General features: G+C 38.9%; 1 protein-coding gene across 2 annotated transcripts in view; it reads right to left on the minus strand.

The window, feature by feature from the left end:
- The window catches only part of CDH18 (cadherin 18), an 896035-nt gene extending 890861 nt beyond the window's left edge, over window positions 1–5174 (minus strand). For both annotated transcript variants that reach the window (XM_042859886.2, XM_042859885.2), the window contains exon 1: window positions 4628–5174. The gene's annotated coding sequence lies outside the window, so the exon portion shown is untranslated. The remainder of the gene's footprint in view (window positions 1–4627) is intronic.
- Window positions 5175–19932: the final 14758 nt, after the last annotated feature.

Below are 19932 nucleotides of genomic sequence, written 5' to 3' on the forward strand. Positions count from 1 at the left end.
CCTAGTTTGAGAACCACTGATCTAGAGAATCCCTGATAGGTGTTAGTCTAACCTGCTCTTAAAAATCCCCAATGATGGTGATTCCCCCGTGGGCAATTTATTCCAGTGCTTAACCACCCTGAGAGTTGGGAATTTTTTTCCTAATGTCCAACCTAAACTGCCCTTGCTGCAATATAAACGCACTGCTTCTTGTCCTATCCTCAGAGGTTAAGGAGAACAATTTTTCTCCCTCCTCCTTGTAACAACCTTTTATATACTTGAAAACGTATGTCCCTCCCTCAGTCTTCTCTTTTCCAGACTAAACAAACCCAGTGTTTTCAATCTTCCCTCACAGGCCATGTTTTCTAGACCTTTAATCATTGTTGCTGCTCTTCTCTGGACTTTCTCCAATTTGTCCACAGCTTTCCTGAAATGTGGCACCCAGAACTGGACACAATACTCCAGTTGAGGCCATATCAGTGTGCAGTACAGCACAATGATGGCATTTAAAAGAAAAATACTACTTTAATATAATTTATTTGGAGAAAAATCTCCCAGTCAGTAGATATTTTTCTACAATATTTGCCTAAATCAAGTAGAAAGATTTTGTTTCTAGATTTTGGCACTGAGATTTATAAATGGGTTTTTCATAGCCTTTGACTGCTCAGTTTCAGTCCCCAGAGCCACCTCCGATACTGTGCAACAGTTACCAATGCTGAGGAAGCTGCTGAGGAGTGACCTCCTGCATGGAGGAACTGTGCAGCAAATCTGCCACACAATAGGATGTGTGCTGCTAGTGTGAGGGATCCCTCAGTACAGAGAGGGCAACACTGCTAACCACTGATCGCTCTAAGTATACTTATTGGTATAACCTCCATTGGAAAATATTTTCACTAGATAAGCTAACTTCTGTTACTTTTCATCTAAGTTTCAGCTGCCCTGTATTGATGTCAATTTGCTATGTTAAATAATACTATATACAGAAATAGGACCGAATATTGCAAGTAATACTCAGAGACATGCCTATGGAATAGTGTCGTATTCCACTCGGGTGGCTTCTCAAGTCAGGTAATACTCAGCATGATCAAGAGCTTCAGAATCTGGCCAAAAGAGACTTCAGTGGGATTACTCACATGAGTAAGTGTTTTCAGGTTTAGGCTGATAGAGAAAAAGGGAAATGAAGAGTGTAGCATTTTCTCTCTGTCTCATTTCAAACAAATAGCATCCACTTTAAAGTTCACTGTCATCTATTCTCTCCTTCAAATAGAATGTTGCATGTCTGAAGAAACTACCTATTCCATATTCCAAACAACTTAAAGGTTCTTATCAGGCAGCTCAGTCAAATATGAGTCTTTCGCTAACCATATCAGAGCACTCATCAACTATTTCTTTTCATGACAGTTCCCAGGAAATGTTTCTGGAATGAGCAGATATGTAGCATCTTTTGGACATTTGCAGCAACTAATATTAAATGCAGTTGTCTTGTTTTTCTTGAAAGTATTTCCCTACACACACTGGACGGACAGCGAGATGGATGGATGGACGGACATACACAATACATTTAAAACATAGCTGTATAAATCAGCATCAGCATCAGGACTAGCCTCCCAACCATCGGCATGAATGCAAATAAATCAATAAATATTTTCCAGTTGTTCTGCCTGATTAAAATAGTTACATGTTCAGAATAAACTCATCCAAGCAGAACTTATTTAAAAATGAGTATAGGAACCAATAGCATCTATCCAACGTGGCCTGCTGTGTGAATAGTATAGGAAGAAAGAGCCCCCTAATGGCTTCAAGTTAACTGTGAAAATAAATAGATTTCAGTTTCCTGAGTTCCTGGTGGAAAGCAGAAGCAAAATGAGTTTCTGAATGGGAAAAATTAGTAATTTGGGTAAATGGTTGATATTATTGAACCAAAGTGTGAAATGGAGTGATCAGTCAAGATTCTCTGTGCTCAAAAAATCAAAGGAAATGAACAGTTTAGACTACATAAATCCAGTTTGAAACGAACACGTGTTTAAGAGGTAAATTAAATTATTTAAACCAGGGACTGACAAAAGTGAACCCTTATGGTGTAAAACTTATGCACAGATGCTATCAACACATTTTAATAGCACATTCTCAAAACCTAAAATAATGTGAAGGCTTTGGATTTTTTTCCTGTGTGTTTTTTTTTTAATAATTATTCAAGCTGAGTATTGCTAGTAGAAAAATAAAATCCTTGTAATTTTCTTTTAGAATTTCATGATGACCATCAATGTGTTAATGTTTTTAGATACTTGTTTGTAGGGGGGCTTGTTGATATTACACCCCCTCTTTGATTAAATTAAAACTGATGCTTATTTTGTAGTTTTATATGGGAGGGGGAAATGCCATTGAGGGAAACAACCAAGAACAATCAGTGATTCCTCTCTTTCATAAGTGGTACATTTAAATTTGCACAGGTTCAATAAACAAGCATGTCTGCATAGATAAAAGGGAGAGGTGAAATGTGAAAGCTTTCGGAGGGCTCTTAGTCAAAGCTATGCAAAAGTAGTATTCGTAAATGTTACCCTCAGTGCTACATATTTAAAGAGACAGGCGTGTATTTTCATAGCCACCTAAGGGAGTTAGGGGTTCGGCTCCTAATGAAATTCAATGGGAGTTGGGTGAAAAATCCCAGCCACAACTAATATACGTGCTAGCTCTACTCCTTTCAGTATCTGACACGTATACTGTGCTCTGTTAACATTGTCAGTAGATAAAATAAAAAGCATTTCTCTCTCTCTCTCTTGCTTTGGGCTGGATTCTGACACTTACTCACCGTGTACAGTACTGTATTCTGGCTGGCAGTCTTATTTATTCTATTGAGACTGCTCATGTAGTGAGGTCCTATTCAATGCATGTAAATGCCACAGAATCTGGCCCTAACTGAGTCCACTGTTAAATGTGAAGAATATCACAGGAGGAAAGGCTGGAATTACCTATATGCATAAATTGTGTTTATCAACTGTAGACAGACACTGGGACTATTTAAGAAAGCAGAAAGCTGAATAGAATAGACAGATACTGTTTTGGGTTTTTTTTTTTTAAGGCTTGTCAGTTTGCATTTGTACATTTCTAGCAATTTTTTTCATAAAGTATATTAAAAATGAGCCCAGATACCTCACTTACCCATTCAAGTATGCACTCTGGTCCTTTATACTAATGCCAATTTCAAAAATTTATCTGTGACCATGTTGCCCTACAGAACTAGTTTTAATTAGTATTTAAGGTCTACAAAATATGAAGAGTGAACTGAATAAGTATGAATAAGGTATTTTGTGTTACTTGTGAGGGTTTTGTAGTTACCAGGTGAAATGATATTTAATACTTTAATGTTGCATATACAACACTGTATAGGCAAAATATTTTGGGGGAGGAAAAATGGTAATTGCAGCATATCTATTGTTGGTTTGCCATCGCCGGGGTAGACTGCAATTTAGGGTTTAAAAGCACAGACATTTTAGGATCAGTAACCTTCTGTGAAAATTTCTTAACTAGATGACCTACAGGAAAGTTATGCCTGGTTGTGAGAATAACTGCTCAAATGCTTGGATTAATGTAGTGACTACTCCACTCTACTCAGATAGAAAATTAAAGTGTCTGGAATACAAAAAAATCCTTTTGGTTGGGATCAAGAAGCAGAAAGCACAAACAAACTAACATGAAAGGTGATGCAAATCATCACAGTTAGAGAGAATATGATATGAATGCCTTTTGTTTGAAGTCACAGTGCTGTCTTTTCAGCTTTACTCTCCTGTCACCTATAATCCCAAAGTCAATCAACTTCCTGACTGCAGCTTAGCCTAAAGCTCGATTATTTCTTTTCTAACCTATCACCTTCCATAGAGGTAATGAAACTGTTTCCCACCAAGCTGAGGGATGTAATATGTGAAAAGTTTACGCAGAACAAAAGATGCTTTAAGGGAGTGTAGTGTCAATGTCACATCAAAACCGGCAATCAGCCCGATAGGACTGGCACATCAGGCACAGAATAACTGAACATCCGAGGATTCATGTTTCAGCTCCTAAGCCTTGGTCTTTTCTTTGCAAGCAGAATGTTAGCTATAATTGCCGTATCTCTAATAAGATGGCAGTATAATGCCATATCATTTAAGACAGATCATGTTTGTGAAGCAGTAGTTAGCTTGCCGTCAAAAGACAGATTTTGTTTTAAACTACTGACAAGCACTGTGAAATGCTCCAGTGAAATGCCTGCCTTACCTGGCTGCACAACATGAACAGCCAAGAATTAATAATACAAGGGAGCCTTATTGCTATGCTGTTATTGCCCTAAACTGCTTAGCATCTGTGGGACAGTTTACATTATAACATCGCACAAGTAGATAGAAAAATGTCACTTTTAACCAATTCATTTTCACTTAGTTGGGGGCAAAAGTATAATCAAGATTTTTCACAATCTAGAGCTCCTTCCTAATCCTTTCTCTGTGCATGCATAGTATTTGATACCTATCCACCTGAGAATGAGAGAATTTATATGCAATAAATACATACTGTACACGAAGCCAAAGCTTGTAGGTATTTTTAACATGCAAGGTATACAAAAGAATAATGCATTTTTTTATTAACTGCTGAGAAAGGACAAAGATAAAATCCTTACCTGGAGGATCAAACTGTGTATATCATCAATGCTGTGTGGGTTTAGTGGGGAGAGGGCAAATTTTTGTTTTCAGTAATGAACCTCTTCTTCAGAGATGCAGCTTGTTAGGAGATAAGTAAAATGAACTATTCCAAGGTCCAGTCTATCATCGCTTGCACAAGCTTGAGGCTGGCATCCTCTCGTGAAGGAAAAAGGTAGCTCAGTAAGTTGTCCACTGAGGGAGCTAGGTATCAGTGTTATCAGGCACCAGCAGTCACATACTGATGCTGTAGTACATACTCTCTCCCTCTCTTGCTCTCTCAGCTCTGAGTCTAAGCTCCTTCTGCTGCTGTATAATCAATCTAGCCTGTCTGAATCTAATAGGCCTCTATTTAACCAGCCAATCAATAGAAAGGATTCCAGTGCTGGTCCCCAGGGTCTTTTCCAGAAGTGGTACAAACTATAAGAGTTTTGGCAGCAGTTTAAACCAAGTATTTTTCAGTATTTTATCCCCCTTAGAGAGAGAATGTTTAGGAGAGCCCAGCTTCAAAGCTAGCCTTGTCTCTGTGCTCTCTCATGTGAATTATATAAACACACACTGTGCTGCAGCAGCATTCTGAAACCTTCCCCTATCTCTCCCATTTTCAATGTTTCGGAATAGAAATGCTAGAGGTGGATCTGAACAGCAACTCCCTGATCAAAGCACTTGAAAATAGGGGTGTTTAAAATCCAGTTCTGAGTTTTGGAACTTGGGACTATCTCTAGTAAATGGGGAAAAGAAGTTTATTTATTGAGATATCCCATTTCCTAGAACTGGAAAGGCATCAAATCCAGCCCCCTGCCTTCACTAGCAGGACTAAGTACTGATTTTGCCCCAGATCCCTAAGTGGCTCCTTCAAGGATTGAACTCATAACCCTGGGTTTAGCAGGTGAATGCTCAAACCACTGAGCTATTCCTCCCTACTAAGTAAATATACGCTGACTAGAAAGGAAACATGCCTTGCAGTCTTATATTTATATCTCTCTGAATTTGAACCAGGCTCCTTACTTATGCCCTTCATACTTTCATTTGTTCTACAACCACTACTTACAATACCCTACAGAAACTTACAAGTAAAACATTGGGAGGGTCACTGTGTATAACTGAGCATTGTATCACTACAAAATTAGTTAGCCTGAATAGTTCTACCACTGATTTTGGGAAACTTTACAGGAAAATGGGTCTGCAAGCTGGTGGTTTTGGATCACAATTGTGACCCAGTTTTGATTCTGAAACAGATTGATGGGTAGCTGCTGCTACGCTTCTGACTCTGCAGAATTGGTCTCATTGACATAAGGTGATCCCACCTCATCATTTTGATAGTACCAGAGAAGCTGCTCTCTTGCTTACAGCTACTGACAATTATCGCTCCCAGCAGACATTTAAAAAAAGAAGAGCCTCCTAGTGAGCAAAAACAGACAGTGTGACTTCATGAACCATGTTGCCCTATTCCAGGACTATGGAGCATTTGCTGACCCAGATCTTTCCAGGCTGAGTCACAGTGTATGTGCACGCAACTGTGCATATATAGTCCCACATGAAACTGACTTGCAGTAAAAATTGTTCAACTGCATCTATATCAACACTATCACTAATATTCCAGGAAATTACCTATTAAGACACAGTTCATATAAACACCAGCCTCAACTCGCCCATTACCACCAAATATAATATCCAGTTGCAGATTTCTCAGCTCCACACTATATTTCTTCTCAGCTCCAACATATCAACAACCACAATGCACACATCTAGCTCCTCACAATCATATTTAAATGTGCAACCTGAACTCCAATCCTAGGTAGGTGAAAACAAATCGCCTTTCTGTAATCACAGTGGTGAAATTTAGCATTTTACATGTAAATGAAATATTATATGATCAAAATTATGGTTTTTCATGAGTGAAGAGCTTGTTGTGTAAGGAAGTGAGAGATCTGTGGTTACCATATGGGGCAGAAGACAGTAAACTGAACCATTCTTTGGTCCATGAGAGAGAAGATTTGGGGTGGGGGGGAATTAGAGAGGAGGAGAAACAGACACAGGAAGCACTGTGGGATCTGAAGTCTGTGATGATAGGGGGTCCACATGTCTGTGCTTCAAGGATTCCTCATGGATTTTTTGCCTGGCGCATTAAAGGAATACTTCCCCACTTCTCCCTGTATACTCCACCCCTCAAGTCCCTTCTGCTTTTGGAATGTTTGTTTACCTTTAAGTGAAAATCTCAACACAACCTTAACTGTGGAGTTACTGTAGACACCATGTATACTGTTTACATACTGAACACATACTCATGTGCATCTAGCATAAAAATGATGTCTTTCGCCACCACACAAACACAGCCACTTCTGGGGTGGAACATAGTACTGTTTTAACAGTGCCTAGAAAAGATACTCCACACCAGAAGAGGTTAGGATAGGAAGCACACATTTTTAGTTGAAAATACAAAGAGAGGATGTTTAGCAAGGCAGAATTATGCACAGATGTTTTACACCAGCGTAAAATGTAGTAGCACAGAGTATTGAATCTGTGTGCCAGCAAACAGTGTGAATTAGAGCTAGGCAAAATCAGATTCAGAATAAAAAACATCCTTAGCCTTTCATATGTATCTATATTCTGCTTATATTATTCCCCGAGGAGATACAGTAATAAATAGCTCATTAAAAGCCAGGTGGCCTAATTGCTGTGTTTCAAAACTAAGGGTGTGTGTGTGTATTTGTGTATATATATATATATATATATATATATATATATATATATATATATATATATGCACGTATACACATATCTCTGCAGTAGTAAATTTTCATGTTATAAATACTGTTTCCCATGCAATTTTACCTTCCCCCCCCACACATATCAATATATAAATAGGGCTCATTTTTCCCTGAATTTTGAGCCACACGTGATGATTTTGTTGCCTGTGTCACAGTAGAGCCCAAAAGCCCCAGAATCATGGCCCCATTGTTCTCAGCATGGTACAAATGCTTAAGAAGACACAGTCCCTGCCCCAAAGAGATGGGAAAAACCAAGTTTATGACAAGCGGTTCATTATTGCTTTTCAGGAGAAAATACAAGCTGCATAGGGATATTTATATCTATATGACAACATATTTATAGAATAAATAATGAAAGAGTGATCAGACGATCCTGGCCTTCTAATACTTCCAGTGGGAGAAACCAGCCCTCATATCAAATGACTTTTCCCTAAGCAAAGAAGCTGTTACAGAAAGTGTCCTAGGAGGTATGTGAACAATACAAATACACAATACATTCAAATATTCTGTTATTTAAAAATATAAAATCTTGTCTTTTCCCCACAATATGGGAAGGTATTCAAGATCAAATTCAGTAGAGATATAAGTAAGCACAACTCCATTAAAGTTAAAAGGCAGGGAGATACAGAGGCTCCTTTGCCTTTCCAGTTTGTAACAATAAGGATTAAAATAAGATTATAATATATGTGAATATGTCATTGCTTCAGCCATAAAAAAGTAAAAACATCACAGACACTTACTAGCTGAAAATTAAGATACAGCCAGCAGCTTCCAAGTGCGAAGCGCTTCCTTTAGGGCTCTAGCTGCTTGTCTCTGCCAGATTTAAAGAGCCAGGCCCAGAAAGGCATGCTGGGAAAAAATGCCTATAAAAGGTCAACACTGCAGCAGAGTTTATGAATCTTTTAGGTGTTGTGGGAGTTTTATGTACAGTGTGTTAGAAGTCTTCAGTCTAACATAGTTTGATCTTATAAATGGGTTGGATTTAATTGTGTTTCAGGTACATGACCAGTGTGCTAAAATCTTGGACTTAGTTTTGCCATGGGTACATCTAGAGGGAATAAGGCTGTAAAAGTAATTGAAGCATTTCCCTGCTGTCAATGACACAAAGCAAGGACTTAATCCTAGGTCTCCCTCATGTATGCCTTAAGTGTGCCATTGGATATTCTGAGGGAGGGTCTCTCTCATTCTCTTGGAGAAGCTGTTCTAACCACCAGGCTATACATTTGTGCTACTGAACCTTATAATATTTAATTTATTTATAGAAAGTGGAACAACTTCAACAGAGGAGATTAAGAGCACCCAACACCCAAATAGCCAATAGGGTGGTGATTAGGGTACTCCTGTAGATCAGGGGACACCTGGATTGACATGCCTGCTGCAGAATAGGTATTTAAACCTGAGTGTACGCCCCCAACAGAGTCCCCTTACCATTGTGCTATTGGATAAAAGAGGGTGGGAGTAGGAAGGAAAGCACCCTTTATTTTCTATGTTGTGAATGCCCAAAATCAAAAAGATTTTCTTTCAGTCAACAAATTTGTTGTTTTTTATTTCACCAAGAAAATATACTTTTGGGTTGCTCCTGAATGATTTTTTCCCAGTTTTTTTGTTTTTGCTAGCAAACCAAAAAATCAATTATTTGCTCCAAGTATAACTCACTGGTCACTGTTAGTGGGATCCACAAAACAACTTAGCTGTTGAAATGCTCAGAATTATGTTGCCTAACTTTTAGATACCTAGAAAAGTCATAGGAATAATACTATCATTCACCAAGCTGAGTTAGGTGGCCTATATAATGAATGGGGAGAGCTCGGCACCTAAGAATGTGATTCACAAAAGCCAGCATACTAGGCAGGGAACCACCTAAGGTAGCTAATGGTTGGCACCTCTTAGAGGGGAATGTGCTAAGCTATGCCGCTCTCTTGGAAATAGGCACTTAAATCTGGACTGTAGAGAGGCACCTAGCCCTGCTTAGCAATCCACAAATGGGAACCAGCTGCCTAAATCATGTTTTAAGGCAATGATTGAGGTACCTGCCTCACTCTACACAAAATGACCACAAGAAGAGTGGACCTTATAACCCACTAGTTAGAGCACAAACCTGTGATGTGAGAGACTGAGGTTCACTCCTTTCCATAGGGAGAGGTAGGATGCGAACTGTCATCTCCCACATAGCAGGCATGTTTTCGAACCACTGATCTATGGAATAGTTTGATGGGGGAAAGCCCCTCAATCTCTCCTGTTGAAACTGTCCCATGGTGGCTAAATAATGAAAGTGATTAGAGCAGGATGATTGGACCTGGGCTTTCCCACCTCCCAGGTACATGCCCTAATGACTGGATGGCAGAATCATTCCCCCTATTGCTCACTTGCTCTAGCTCGCTGGCCCAATGGAATAATTTCAGCAGCAGACATTGACAGAGCCCCACAGCAGACTATACAATAGATCAATGGCTAGAGAGCTTTTCTGAGATGCAGAAAAATAAAATTCAAAGCCTTTCCCTGCCCCCTGGGAAAAAAAAGAGGGGTGATGGAATCTGCATTTCCCACATCCTAGGGAGTGTGCTAGCCACTAAGCTAACAACTATAAGGTTGTTATAGTCTGCAGGTAGACTTTGAATGGGACCTGAAAAGGCAGACAGCCCTTGAGAACAGCTACTGCTGAGAGCCCTGCATATAACACCTATCTTCCTTCAGTTTCTGAATCACTCTGCACCCCTTCCACCCTGGAGGCATAGTGCTGAGCTGATTTTGGGGAGCACAGCTGTGTCCTTAGCAGATAAGCATCTCTCATTTCCAGCACCTCAGCAAAAGGAGAGAGCCTAGGGGTCTGCACCTAGGCAACCAGCCTGAACTTGTGAATCATCTGGAGGCTTAGGAGGAAGATAGGTGCAGGTGCCTGGAGAGAGACAGCAGTGTGCATGCTCAGAGGCCTAGGGAACTTCTACTTTGAAAACTTAGGTGCTGACTGAATTTAGGTGCCTATAGGGTTCTAGGAGAGTTTTGTGAATGTAGGCACTTAAACCTGAGATTTAGGTGCCTTAGTGTGGAGTTTAGGCACATAAATATCTTTGTGGATGGAGGCTTGTGTCAACTTTCTGTGCCTGATTTATAGAAGATGTGAGTCCATTACAGCTATTACTCTACAAGTCTTTATAGCTCAGTCAATGACAACTCATGCTTTAGTTCAGGAGGTCCCTAGTTCAATCCTTGTTAATGGAGAAGTCTTATTTATTGGAGACTGACTTAGTTTTGCCATAAAATTAGGTCTACCAAGCTGATGTCATTGATTACCCATCAGTGAAAAGTAATATGTCCTCCTTTCTTGCTATATATGTGTGTATATATATACACATCACATGCTGAAGTGCTTTTCTTCAGGATGAACATGATATAAAAATAAAGGTTTTAAAATTAGTTCTTTATCACTGTTAATGTTTCATATATTATATAATTTATTTTAAGAAACCATTGCTGCTCTCTGCAGGCCAATCATTTTTAAAGGGTTTTACAAGCCTGATTTTGAACTTAGTATTAGGCAGAAGCAGTAGCCTTTTCTAAATTAAGGTTGCATCAGCTTCCACTATAAATCTCAATTTCATCTGTCCTCTTCTCCTCCATCTTTGGGATGGAAAACTGATTTGGTCTTAAAATTACCAGATCTACTTTGAAATGTTATACCTGTGCATAATGCCTAGCACATTAGGGCCTGATCCTGAATCTGGCCTCCAGGTATTTTGTGTGCTATAATACAATACAAAGGTTAAGTAATATTAACAAATCCAAAAGAACATTATTCTTCACAATCTGAAGAAAGTTCATGAAATGCTTTTAGACTATAGTTCCCTAACAAAAATTGACCCTGAATTGAAATATTCAATTAATATTTCTCTGTGTTCATCTTGTTCAAAAGCCTTTGTCTACCTCTACAATCTTTCCTTGTGCTATACTTAAAACTACACACAATCTCATGGACTGGCTCCATATGAAGCCCCAAATCCCCTTCCATCCCCATCACTTCTGTTAGATAAAGAAAGGATCTCCAACATAACAATACTGCTTTCAAGAAGAACAGGTTCTTGTAAAAATGCCTAGATTTCTCAAGGAGCTTTGGTTTAATGGATGAATGAGTGTTTTTAATGAAGATCCTGTTCTTCATGAGCATAGCTGCTTCTTGTTCAAAAATCTTCCTCTACAACAAAAGGAAATGCTGCTGGGCTGGAAAAAAAATTGTTCTCTCCACCATGCCAGGGCCTGATAGATAGAGACCATATTGCTGGGGTTATGAAACACCACTGTACTGTTCTCCTAAATTGTTCAGAAATAGAGTTGACTGATTTTTTTTTTTTCAAAATCAAGATGAAAATGCAATAAAAACAACTCAATCATTTATAGCCAGAATAAAGGCTATCATGTTCTGAAGAAGCGACATTAGGAAGTGTTAGGAAAAGGATAGACAGAAAATACCATATTGCCTCTATATAAATCCATGCTTCACCCACATCTTGAATACTGCATGCAGATCTGGTGGCCCCATCTCAAAAAGGATATATTGGAATTGGAAAAGGTACAGAAAGGGGCAACAAAAATTATTAGGGATATGGAGCAGCTTCCATATGAGGAGAGATTAATAAAACTGGGATTTTCAGTTTGTAAAAGAGATGACTAAGGGGGAATATGTTAGAGGTCTATACAAATCATGACTGGTGTGGAGAAAGTAAATAAGGAATGTTATTTACACTGTCTCATACCACAAGAACTAGGGGTCACCAAATGAAATTAATAGGCAGCAGGTTTAAAACAAACAAGACAGTATTTCTTTACACAACACATAGTCAACCTGTAGAACTCTTTGCCAGACAATGTTGTGAAGTACAAGACTATAACAAGGTTCAAAAAAGAACTAGATAAGGAGACTAGGTCCATCAATGGCTATCAGACAGGAGGGGCAGGAATGCAAAACCATGTTCTGAAGTGTCCCTAGCCTATGTTTGCCAGAAGCTGGGAATGGGTGACAGGGGATTGTTCACTTGATGATTATCTGTTCTGTTCATTCCCTCTGAAGCACCTGGCACTGGCCACTGTTGGAAGACAGGATACTGGGCTAGATGGACCTTTGGTCTGACCCAGTATGGCCGTTCGTATATTCTTAAGAACATATTTATTATGCTTGATAAGAATTCAGAGTTTGCTTATGATGTGCATACTGTAAGATTTTATGCTGTTATTATTCATTTCCTTACTTTTAAGTGGAGAGATTTTACAAACAGTGTGACTGGTAAAAAGCAACAGTGGGTCCTGTGGCACCATTAAGACTATCAGAGGTATTGGAGCATAAGCTTTCGTGGGTGAATGCCCACTTCATCAGACGCATGTAATGGGAGTGTGACTGGTAGTAATGTTGCTACCACTTGGCACTTGGACTGGTTTTAAAAACAATGCTGTTGGGGTGTTTCTGTCTTGGTTTGTTTTGGGAATTGTTTAGTGTTTGAATTGGGAAGGAGACTGTATGGGGGGAAATAATAGGAGCTGCTTTAATATTTTCCTCTCCTTTATACTATTTATTTGTATTACCATAATGCCTAATATTTCCCATACTAAAAAATTTGGGGCAGAATAGTTTTTGTCAGAAAATGCTGCATTTTTTAAATGGAAACTTTCCACAAGACTGTACCCATTTCAATTAAACTTTAATCAGGAAAGGTTTCTCAGGTCCAGGATGGAACTTCTAGTTGAAAGAGAGGTAGACATAACCATGACTATCCCAGAAAAGGAAGTACCCAAGAGGATAAAAACACTCCCCTGAGATGGGACCTGCATTCAGTCCTTTTTTCTGAATGTGGCAGAGAAGGAACTTGAACCAGGAACTCTCCTACAACTAAGGCAAGTGGTCTTAGCACAGCAGTCTATTAGCCACACTGGTGTTGGGGTAGCCAGCTTTGTTTTTTTCACTGAAAAACTCCAAAATGTCTTGGTTTCATTCTGATGCAGAGTGGGAACCATTTTCCATCCAGCTGTAGTCCTGACAGCTGATCAGACATAATATGGTAAAAGTCAAGGGTTTTTGTTTCTTTATCATTTTTTCTTTCAGACTTTCTTCTCTTTCTCCCTTCTCCTTTGCACAACTAACCTCCTTCCCACAATGTTATGTGATGTTGTCTGTCCATTCCCCTTACACGTAAAGGCGATTGCCACATCCATGTTCCTCTGGAACTGATTTCATTGCTCCTGACATGTAATTTAGTCATCTTTATTGTATCATTAATTATGTGAAGGCTCCTAGAGCCATGGATTGGAATCTTAACTAATTAAAAGAAAATCTAAATAAACACGAAGCATATCCGTACAGGAATATTGCTACTAGGGAAACAACTGAGGTTGAGTAGACCTTTAAAAGTGATGGAATCGTGACAGCTTCCCTCTTAACTGACGCAAGAGGGGCTGAATTGGGGCTCTCCAGAACTAAAATCTGGAGTTGCTACAGCTTGAGCTTAAGAACTAAGCTGCTACAACAAGGGACTGTAACAACTCATATCCTCTGTGGATTGGCTCAGAAGTAGACTTGTAAACAGGGCCGGCTCCGGGTTTTTTGCCACCCCAAGGAAAAAAAAAAAGGCCGGAGTGCCGCCCCTTGAAAAGTGCCGCCCCAAGCACATTGGGACGCTGGTGCCTAGAGCGGGCCCTGCTTGTAAAACTGCTTGAAGCTCAACCCAATGGTTCAAATTCTCAATAAGCCCTGTCACAGGGCACCTCTGCTGCCACCTACTGTACTGCCTAGCCAGCTCATGTGGTTCACAGTCACAAATCAGGTGTGTATTATTCTTTCACCAAGGGCTGTATTTATTTTTCCCTTACACATCAGCACAGTGTAATACAGGCTTGTAATAAGGAGCTACTTTCTTACAACCTTCATACTTTAACCCAGGCTCATCCTCTAAGTTTTCCTTCTGAACCTCTTTGTTTCCTGTTCCTCCCACTTATATCCTCCCAATTAGATTGTTAGCCCAGTGATTATCACTTAAATGCTCATAATCCACCCTACCCCATTTATGTAGCCAAACTGAAGCAGGAACCTCTAGAACTAGAAGTGTAAGATGCTAAAGTTGGGGACTGTAACAATTGATGTCTTCTGTGGATTGGCACAGAGGGGGACCTCTAACCCATTGTTGAGTGTGGGTTATGCTACTACCTCCATAAAATTAGAGGTAAGTGGAATTAAGATGAGAGCTCCCCTCTTCCATCAGAGAATTAAAATTAGAGATTCAGATTAAGGGATTTTACTTTGGAATCCACATGATCTTGTGCATATATCCAGAACTCTCTTGGATGACACATAGACAATTACAGGCTCAAGAAAAGACCAGATGTTAGTTCCCTGAAGCCAACAGGGTATAACCATGACTGTATTACATTTCTCAGAAGTTTTTGCTACTCCTTTTACAGTTTTAATTCTGTGTCTTCAATCTTCCAGTTCCCCAGTGTCTTGACATTTTTCTTGAATCTACTGGTTCTTCAATTGTGCAGTTCCATAGCATCAGATGCTGAATGCTTTATTAACTTCCTTAAGAAAATAAAGGGATGCTTGTGGGTAATTCTGTTTTTCTACTAAATCATCCTCTCGAATCCTCTTCCAAGTTCATGCTTATTTCACTTTCGGATTGCACAGAAAATGCTCTAGTTTGGTAATTATTGAGTTATAGAAACATTTGAACAGACCAATGAACTAAAACTCAAAATGTTTTGTTGAAATCACAAGTGGCTGTACATCATTGCAAATGTTTTATGCTTTGTCCAAACCAAAGAGAAACTGTTCTGTAGTGCCATCTAATGATGTTAAGCAGGCACATTAGAAATGAGCTTCAAAAGGTTTCATAGCAACTGTTTGTAATATTGAGATACAGTATCACAGGCCATGAAAATAGTCTTCAAAACAACTTAGTAATTGGGTGATGATTACCTACCAAAGAAACGTTACCTCTTATTAATAGCATGGCTGCTCTGTCCGTTACTTTCCATACTTGAGAAAATAGGTATGAGATATTTTAAGTAGGGCTGTCGATTAATCACCGTTAACTCACTCAATTAACTCAAAAAAATTAATCACGATTAATCGCACTGTTAAACAATAGAATACCAACTGAAATGTATTAAATATTTTGGATGTTTTTCTACATATTCAAATATATTGATTTAAATTACAAAACAGGATACAAAGTATATAGTGCTCACTTTATATATATTTTTTACAAATATTTGCACTGTAAAAATGACAAAAGAAATAGTATTTTTCAATTCACCTCATACAAGTACTGTAGTGCAATCTCTTTATCGTCAAAGTGCAACTTACAAATGCAGATTGTTTTGTTAGTTTTGTTTTTGAGTGCAATTATGTAACAATGTTAAACTTTAGAGCCTACAAGGCAACTCAGCACTTCTTGGGCAGCCAATCGCTAAGAGAAACAAGTTTGTCTACATTTATGGGAGATAATGCTGCATGCTTCTTATGTACATTATCACCTGAAAAAGAAAACAGACGTTTGCATTGCACTTTTGTAGCCAGCACTGCAAGGTATTTTCATGTCAGATATGCTAAACATTAGCATGCCCCTTCATGCTTTGGCCACCATTTCAGAGGACGTGCTTCCATGCTGAAGAAGCTCGTTAAAAAAAATATGCGTTACCAGTAATTAAATTTGACTGAACTCCTTGGGGGAGAATTGTACATCTCCTGTTCTGTGTTTTACCCATATCCTGCCATATTTTTCATATTACAGCAGTCTCGGATGATGACCAGCATGTTGTTCGTTTTAAGAACACTTTCACTGCCGATTTCACAAAATGCAAAGAAGGTACCAATGTGAGATTTCTAAAGATAGCTATAACACTCAACCCAAGGTTTAAGAATCTGAAGTGCCTTCCAAAATCTGAGAGGGAGGAAGTGTGGAGCATGCTTTCAGAAGTCTTAAAAGAGCAACACTCTGATGCGGAAACTACAGAACCTGAACCACCAAAAAAGAAAATGAACCTTCTGCTGATGACATCTAACTCAGATGATGAAAATGAACATGCATTGGTCTGCACTGCTTTGGATCGTTATTGAGCAGAACCCATCATCAGCATGGATGTATGTCCTCTGGAATGGTGGTTGAAGCATGAAGGGACATATGAGTCTTTAGTGCATCTGGCATGCAGATATCTTGTAATGCCAGCCACAACAGTGCCATGAGAATGCCTGTTCTCACTTTTGGGTGACATTGTAAACAAGAAGCGTGCAGCATTATCTCCTGCAAAGGTAAACAAACTTGTTTGTCTGAGCAACCGGCTGAACAAGAAGTAGGACTGAGTGGACTTGTAGGCTCTAAAGTTTTACATTGTTTTATTTTTGAATGCAATTAATTTTTGTACATAACTCTATATTTATAAGTTCAAATTTCATGATAAAGAGAACACTTTGTATTCTGTGTTGTAATTGAAATGAATATATTTGAAAATGTGGAAAATGTCCAAAATATTTATATAAATAGTATTCTATTATTGTTTAACAGCACGATTAATCACATGATTAATTGTGATTATTTTTTTAATTGCTTGACAGCCCTAATTTTAAGTCGGTAATTGACTAAGCGACAGCATCAGCTTTAATTTTATGCAGTCTAATATCTGATAAGAAAGTGTGCAAACAATCTTAGAACCTGATCCTGCATTTCTCTCAGGCAAAACCCTCATTGGAACCACAGGTAGTTTTGCCCATAACAAAGTGCAAGACTGGAACTATACGGTACATAACTGTGTCAGACTCCCCTCATTGCAAAAGAACATTGCAACTGCATCACTGCAAATACACATAGTAAAGACATGTCCCTGGGTATTTACAACAATAGAGCAAAAAAATCTAGTAAAGTTAGTGGGAGAAAGAGTTCACATGTCTATTGGACTCTTCCTTTTCCCAAGGCCACAATACATTGATTATCACATAGATTATACTAGGAGGATGGTGGGGTTTTGTTTGTTTGTTTGGGGGTGGGGTGTTGTTGGTGGTTTTTTTTTTTTTTTTTTATTTGCACTTTTGGATTTTTTTTTTCATTTAAAATATCATTCTTCACAGATCAGACTTTACTATAAGTCTTTCCTAGCATTTACCACCCCAAAACAGGTTTGCTCACAGCTCTAGTCTCCTGTGGATATGTCTGATAATCATCCTTGAGCTGCCCCTTCCTAGCACTAATAACTGCAGAGGCACACTGTAGACAGCTGTAGCTCAACTCAAAACTCAAATTATAGAACTGTAGAAGTAAACAGTTGCTGCAGTTAGCATATTAGGCAACAGTTAAACAAGTCAACATGTAAGGGAGTCTTAAAAAAAAAATTCCAATGTTTTTTGCATTACCTAAGGAGCAGCATAGTGATGTAACCTCCAGTTCCTGGCACCCCAGAGGACAGAAAGTGACAGTTTGACATGCCAACCAATCAGCCCCCAAAGCTAACGTTGCTGAGGATGGACTAGATCCTTACCTGATGTAAATCAGCATAGCTCTACTGAATTCAGTGACTGACTACATTTGATTTACACTAGCTGAGACATACTCCCAGTAAGTGGAAAGTTACAGTAAATATCTTAACCTTTACCTCCCCTGAATCTCAGTTCCTTACCATGATATGGCAATGTATATACTCAGTAAAAAAAAAAAAGGGAGAGCAGCAAAGTGGTTCAGGTTTCAGAGCAAGTACAACTACTGGAGAGGAAGCCATGCAGCAGAAGTACTGCCAGCACTACCAAGGTTGCTCCAAAGGGCCTAGTGTCATCAGAACACAACTAATCCTGAGTGTGCCCCACATATAGTGGGACTGACAAATGATAATGCTGCTGCTTCCCCCACCCCACCCCACCCCACCCCTGATTCAAGAGGTCTTGTAGTGTTCTATTCTGGCTATGGGCATCAAATGGATAATGAAAAATGACCTGGAAAGAGGTGAAAGACACTGGAATAATAATAAATAATATAATAATAATAATTAATAAAAAACTAGACTAAGGCTGATTGGATGTTCAAAGATCTGGTCATTTAAAATCCTGACCTACCAGTTTGTGTGCAGATCACAAGCATTATGATGCATTGCTTTGTAGTGTAGGAAAACTCCATTGCTTCTCTTGCTGCTAGTGGTGCTAATAACAGTGGTGCTGATAACAGTGGGGTATCTGATAGAGCACCTCCAAAAAACCTCCTAATTGATGCTACTGATTATTTGGATTTGCTTGCCCTTCTCTTCTGCTTCTATCATCCTTCCCTTCCAGTCCCATACTGACACTTCAAGATGATCACATGAAGCCTTCTGAATTGAGCATATTCAAAAAAAGAGCCTTCATAAGAATACTCACTTGCGTCAGTGTATATATAAGCCTTCTTTTTTGACTCATAAATAAATGTTCAGTCCTACAAATCCTTGCAGAAAATGAATAAAAAGGGTCAAAGATAATTCCATTTAGAATTCAACTGAAATGTAGTAGGAATTGGCATTTTCAGTGTAAGCCATCTACTTTATGCCCCATCCTGCAAAGACATATGCATGGTCTTAACTTTACTCATAATTCATAAAGTTAAGCCAGTGTATATGTCTTTGCAGGATGGTGGGTTTAGTCTGCATATTTTGCCAATATTCAAGTTATTCCTTTGATGAAAATTAAAAAAAAAACTCTCTGCTTCCCAGTGTAATAATTATTTTCTATATTCAGATATTACACTTAGAAAACAACCCACTTTCTGGCATTCAAAACTCAATTTATTGCTAAACTCAGTTGTCTTGTTTAAAAAAAGCAACCAGGCCATCTCATTCAGTGTGATGTTAATAATTTATCTGCAAGGGTCAGTGCCCCTTGGCTGTTTAGCTCAATGTTTAGAGCAGCATGGGCATGATTTTTGTAGAAGCTTCAATACTGGCTATGGACTGGGCTGTACTGGGGAAAGAATTGTGCCCAGGCCTGGAAGGTGTCCAGTCTGAGGAAAAAAACATATGGAAATATCTTTGAGGGTGAGATTATCTGTATTCAGTTTGATTAGACATAGATTTGCGCGTTTTATTTTATTTTGCTTGGTGACTTACTTTGTTCTGTCTGTTACTACTTGGAACCACTTAAATCCTACTTTCTGTATTTAATAAATTTACTTTTTACTTATTACTTAACTCAGAGTATGTATTAATATCTGGGGGAGGCAAACAGCTGTGCTTATCTCTCTATCAGTGTCATAGAGGGCGAACAATTTATGATTTTACTCTGTATAAGCTTTATATAGGGTAAAACGGATTTATTTGGGTTTTAGACCCCCTTGGGAGTTGGGCATCTGAGTGTTAAAGACTTCTGTTAGCTGCTTTCAGGTAAACCTGCAGCTTTGGGGCAAGTAATTCAGACCCTAGTCTTTGTTGGAGCAGACGGGAGCGTCTGGCTCAGCAAGACAGGGTGTTGGGGTCCCGAGCTGGCAGAGAAAGCAGGGGCAGAAGTAGTCTTGGCACATTACGGGGGT

This window comes from Chrysemys picta, chromosome 2 (genome assembly GCF_011386835.1).
Source record: "Chrysemys picta bellii isolate R12L10 chromosome 2, ASM1138683v2, whole genome shotgun sequence".
NCBI lineage: Eukaryota > Metazoa > Chordata > Testudines > Emydidae > Chrysemys > Chrysemys picta.